A 5,624-nucleotide genomic window follows, 5' to 3' on the forward strand; every position below is an offset into this window, starting at 1 on the left:
ATTAAATCAAAGAAAAACAAATAGTCAAAACTGGTCAAAATATCCCACTCCTATTATTTTGTGGACAACTGTATTTGTACAGATGTCCTTCTTAGCAAGCCTTATGTTAGTTTTTTACAGCCAAAAATATTTTCGTAAATGCAGGGCGTTTTTCATAAAAAATTAAGTCGGTTTATAAAGAGAAATTTTCATAAATATTTTCGACTTACATAGATATATATGCACATATACATACAGTCAATCAATAAAGTTTAGGTACATCGAGTTTTTTACAACACGGAAACCATTTTTTTAAATATTTTATTTTTCGCTAATTTTTATAAGAAATATGAAAAAATTCTACAACAAAATCCCAAAAATCAGAGTTCCAAACCTAATGTAAAATAAAAGAAAATTCTGCAAATTTTCCTTCAAATATTGCACTTTTTTTAGCCCATTCAATTTTATTATAAGAAAGTGCATGTTTGAGGAAGCTAGGACTTACCATTAATTTTTAACATTCTTTTTTTTGTTGAAGGTGTCGCTCATTTTCTCCATATAAAATAATGTTAGTTTTTTTTTTATATGGAAAAAATGTGCGTTATCTTTAGCAAAAAAATTTGCTAAAAATTAATAGTAAACCCTAGCTTCCTCATACTTTCTTTATCAATTATATAAATAGGCAATCATGTTTCCTTTACACCCCTTTTACGGCTAAACTGTACTTCTAAGGTATAAACAATTATATATCATTTGAAAGGTATTTTGATGCTGATGTGCAGGCAATTTTTAAAATTTCAAATTAGTTTAAAATAGAGCGAAAAAATCAATTCAAAAGTCACACCAATACCAATGCCATACATGTACATGGTTGGGGCGGAAATGCCTCCTAAATGTATGCTTTAATATTGAAAGTGAATTAAAGAAACGTGCTAAGCAGCAGTTTAGGAATTAGATGTATGTATGTATGTACATGAATACATTAGCCTCAAACAAGGATGAGATAATTTTGAGTATGGAGAAGAAGAAAGGGATAAATACAGAAATTAAAGTAAAGAAACCTAAATATAAAGACAAAGAGGAAGGAAAATTTAAATACCTAACCTAATAACAATGGTGGGGGTGAATATGTAAATGAAGAAAAGAATGGACATATTTAGATCAGGATAAAGGAAAGGATAAAGATGAAGAAGAAGATGAAGACCAAGACGAGGAAGAAGATGAAGATGAATATGAAGATAAGGATAAAGATAACTTATCTTAACTTAACCCCTTAACTTAACTTAACTCACCTCAACTCATCTCACCTCCGCTTAAAAACTTACTCCACCTGAGTTCGCTACACATTAATTCACCACACTTTAACTCCCCACACCTAAATCCACCACTACTTCACTCCCCACACCTAAATTCACCACACCTTAATTCACCACAACTAAATCCACCACACTTTAATTCACCACACCTTAACTCACCACACCCCAACTTTCTCACCACATCTTAACTCACCACACCTTAATTCCCCACACCTCAACTTTCTCACCACACCTTAATTCACCACACCTCAACTCACCACAACTAAATTCACCACACCTCTTAAGACCACCACAACTGAATTCATAACACCGTAACTCCCACACAAGAAACAATGTAAAGAAAGAGGAAGGAAAATTTAACTACCTAACCTAATAACAATGGTGGGGGTAAATACGTAAATGGAGAACAGAATGAAGATATAGATCAGGATATAGGAAAAGATAAATATGAATACGAAGGCGAATATGAATATGAAGATGAAGATGAAGATGAAGATGAAGATGAAGATGAAGATGAATATGAACATGAACATGAACATGAACATGAACATGAATATGAAGGTGTAGATAAACATAAACATAAACATAAACATTAAAAGCGATAGAGACAAAGATAGAGAGGAAGAAAGTGATAGGGATAAAGAGGAAATACAACTGAAGAATGTGCGATGTTATATTGTGATGTGTTATGCTACATATGTTATGTTATTGAATCTAATGCTATTCTATGTTATGTTATGCTAAGTACTAAGCTAAACTCCCCTCCACTTAACCCATTCCAACAAATTTTATTTCAGCTCAACTCAACTCACATAAACTATCCTTAATTTTTGCGGTTGAATTTCAACCGCTGGGCGAACACTAGTTATATTAAAAGTGAATGGGCTAAAAAACTGCATACTCAACTTTTTTCTAGAGAGCGTAAATAAAAAGTGCAATATTTGAATGAAATTTTGCAGAATTTTATTTAATTTTGCGCAAGCTTTGGCACTCCGATTTTTGGGGTTTTTGTTGTAGAATTAACCATATTTTTATAAAAAATTTGCGAAAAAAAAAATAAAAAAAAAAAATATTTGCCCGTATTGTAAAAAGTTCGCTGTACCTAAACTTTATTGACTAACTGTATGTAAGTATATAAAGCATTTCAAACCTATTTCACTTTTCATAAATAAGGGTGTTAATAAAAAAAAAATATAAACACAACCTCTTAACTTCCTATATTTATACAATTTAATTTATCGCATTTCCGTTATTTGGAGTTTCTCTTGCATACATATCTATTCAAACTATTTACTGCTTGCAATTTCAGAGTCATATCTGCACAGATTCGGTTCGTCTTCAAATGCAGTCACCGTTCAGCGCTCAGCATTCAAATCCAGTTTTACTAGTCAAGCGTAGTTTTAAGCTTAGATGTTATTTAGCAATTTGTTTGGCTTTGTAGTGAATCTTCGTAGATGCTCCATCGGCTTGATTTTATAAGAAATTGTTATAAGAAGCATCGGTGGTTCAGTGGTAGAATGCTCGCCTGCCACGCGGGCGGCCCGGGTTCGATTCCCGGCCGATGCAAGCAGTTTTTTTTTTATTTATTATGTATTTTTCATTCAGTTTACAACTACATACATTACACTTGAAAGACTAAAAAAAATTTCGTTTGTGTTAAATCTCTCCCCATATTTTAAATATTCTTTTAATCTATAAACTTGTGCACATTTTTTTTTTTCAAATAACTAATTCAAAAATTATTTTAAATAAAATGTTAACATAAGATGCGATTTGCATCGGCCGGGAATCGAACCCGGGCCGCCCGCGTGGCAGGCGAGCATTCTACCACTGAACCACCGATGCTGTTGTTCGGGCTTGCGCCAAAGAGCAAACACAAACGCTAGGCAAGAGAGGGAGTGAGTGAGAGGGGCCATAAAGCATTGTTGACTTGCGATAAACATTGAATTAAATTTTCCGCGGTATTTTTAATTTACTTATGTACGTAAATAAATATATATTTTACATACGTATTTATTTATTTATAAATTTTTTATCAGTGTTTCACATTAGTAAATTCAAAACATGCGCGTGCTTATGTTAACATGCAGATACGTACTTACTATGCATATTTACATGCTATAATAGTGGTACCACATGTTGACGAGTTTTAACAATTTTATTTTAGAACTTTTTTTTTATATGTAGATATATTGTTCTTTCTTTGACAAAACTCTTATCAAAAAAAGTTAACAAATATTCGTCAAAATTTCGAGCTGTTTAGTTTGCTTTAGAAAGATTCTGAATACATATACATTCGAGTAGCCCATTGAGTTCTAGTAAAATAAAGTAAGGGGTTCAAGTAGCTAAAAATTTAGTTTTATTTTTATTATGTTATTATGTTATTAGAAAATGCGCTGAGTAGAAATTTATGCGATTAAAAAAGGAATTCAGGGATATCCCTCCAATCTATGTATATCAGGAAATGTTGTTCCCTAATGCACAACTTCAGCAGCCTTGCAATCTCCCTTAACGGCCTAGAGAAACCATACCTATAAAAGGCACCCATGTCTTATCCGAAACATGAAAGTAGAAACTTAAATGAGCGGTGATCGAAGAAGAGGGATCACTATCGATATATGCAAAACTTTAATTTTAGTTGGTTTTCAAGTATTTTGATAGCAATTTCGGCAGGCAAAAAAAATTCTGAGTGGCAATACTGATAGAGGTATGAAGTACGCCTTTTATCACATTTCCTTAGAACCCATACCACGTTGCGTTCTAATTAGATTGACCAGCTTAGCTACTGGAAGATACATAACTATGCACATATTTTTTATAGATTTTTTATGTTATTTACTTTGCTTAATTTCATTTATTTTAATTCTGTTGTTCAATTATTTTATTTTTAATTTTTTCCTCTTTTGTTTCATTCGTTTTTTTTTTACTCTCGTTTTTCAGATCTGGTAGACAGCACTGTCTGTTGCCTTGGGTCTGGACGTACGCGGTGATATAATCAAAGGTGTGCCATGTATCAAACGCTATCATCAATTATTCTGTCCGACAGCGGGCAATATCTATCCAATGTGAGTAAAAAAATAAAAATAATAATTTCGAGTGCTCGTATTTATAAAAGACGTAGCAAATATGTTAAAATACATAAAATATTTATCGCTCTTAAGGTGACTATCACTTGTCGATTGAGCTCGTTTACTTTGATTGTCTCGACTTGGTAAGGGAATAGATTTATTTTTGGGTTTTTTTTGACATATTTCCAGCTTTTGTTCATCTATTAACAATTTTTTTTTTGTTTGCACATACCAATACAGTGACAAAAATATAAATAGGGAAGAGAAATTTTAGCAATTCGTCGAATTTTTATAAATGTGCTACCAAGTTTGAAATTTTGTATGGTTTTTTTTTAGATAGTAAGCTACTTATATTTTCAAAAAATATAATAAAAAAAATTTCAAATAAAGAAAAATAGCAAAAACTTGCTAAAATGTCTCTTCCACATTTAAATTCTCGCCACCGCATTTATTTATGTATACAGTTTTTTATACATTCATTTATTTACTTCTTTTGTATTAATTGTTTTGTATTAATTTTTTTGCCACTTTAAACTCATCTATCGACTGCTACTCTTTTAACTATAATTAATTAAGCCATTAAACTCAACTCAATTTTATTAAAAGTAAAAAGGGGAAATCTTCACCTACTTTTCTTAGTTATTATTATTTTTTTTAACACAGAGTCATTAACTTAACCAGTCTATTCACATTGCGCTTTGTGTCAAAACTTAATTTTAAAATTAGTGTTATTGATAATTTCAATGTTGTTTTGTGTTATTTAAGGTTGAACGTCTTTAATAATCTTATTGTTGACCTCTAAGTTATAGACATCGGGTGTTTTAACTAATTAATGTGTAGTGTTTAAATATAGCAGGCGGTTCCACTAGCATACTTTTTTTACACACTGCAATTGTCAGTAATACCCTAAAGCTAAAATTGGCACAGACTATACGGCTTCATAAAAATTTCCGTCAAATACATATATGTATGTATGTATGTATAACTTATCATTAAAAATTGCGTTCTTGGTGGCAAATAAAATTTATTTACTTTACCTAAAGCAATCAACTGAGTGTAAAACTTTTAATGGAATAGCCCATTGAAGTAAATCTGGCAATTATTTGCTTTATTTATTAGATGACTATGGGCGAAATAGATTAATTTTAGATCTGCACTACTTTAAAAACTAGAAATTGATGCTTGGTTCATAATTTTTTCTTAATGGCATATACGAAAATAACTAAAAAAATTTAAAGAATTTTAGAATTTTATCGAAATT

At 31.1% G+C, this 5,624-nt stretch overlaps 1 protein-coding gene and 2 non-coding genes across 3 annotated transcripts in view; 2 read left to right on the forward strand and 1 right to left on the reverse strand.

Moving 5' to 3' along the window:
* LOC118738526 (protein spaetzle 3-like) overlaps window positions 1-5,624 on the forward strand; it is a gene marked incomplete at both ends in the record, with an annotated part of 58,100 nt that overhangs the window by 29,947 nt on the left and 22,529 nt on the right.
* Trnag-gcc lies at window positions 2,791-2,861 on the forward strand. Its single transcript has one exon. It is a non-coding gene; the product is annotated as a tRNA-Gly (tRNA).
* Window positions 3,070-3,140, reverse strand: Trnag-gcc. The gene has a single exon. It is a non-coding gene; the product is annotated as a tRNA-Gly (tRNA).

Source organism: Rhagoletis pomonella, unplaced genomic scaffold (assembly GCF_013731165.1).
Source record: "Rhagoletis pomonella isolate Grant_MI unplaced genomic scaffold, Rhpom_1.0 Rhpom_scaffold_00004, whole genome shotgun sequence".
NCBI classification, from domain to species: Eukaryota; Metazoa; Arthropoda; class Insecta; order Diptera; family Tephritidae; genus Rhagoletis; species Rhagoletis pomonella.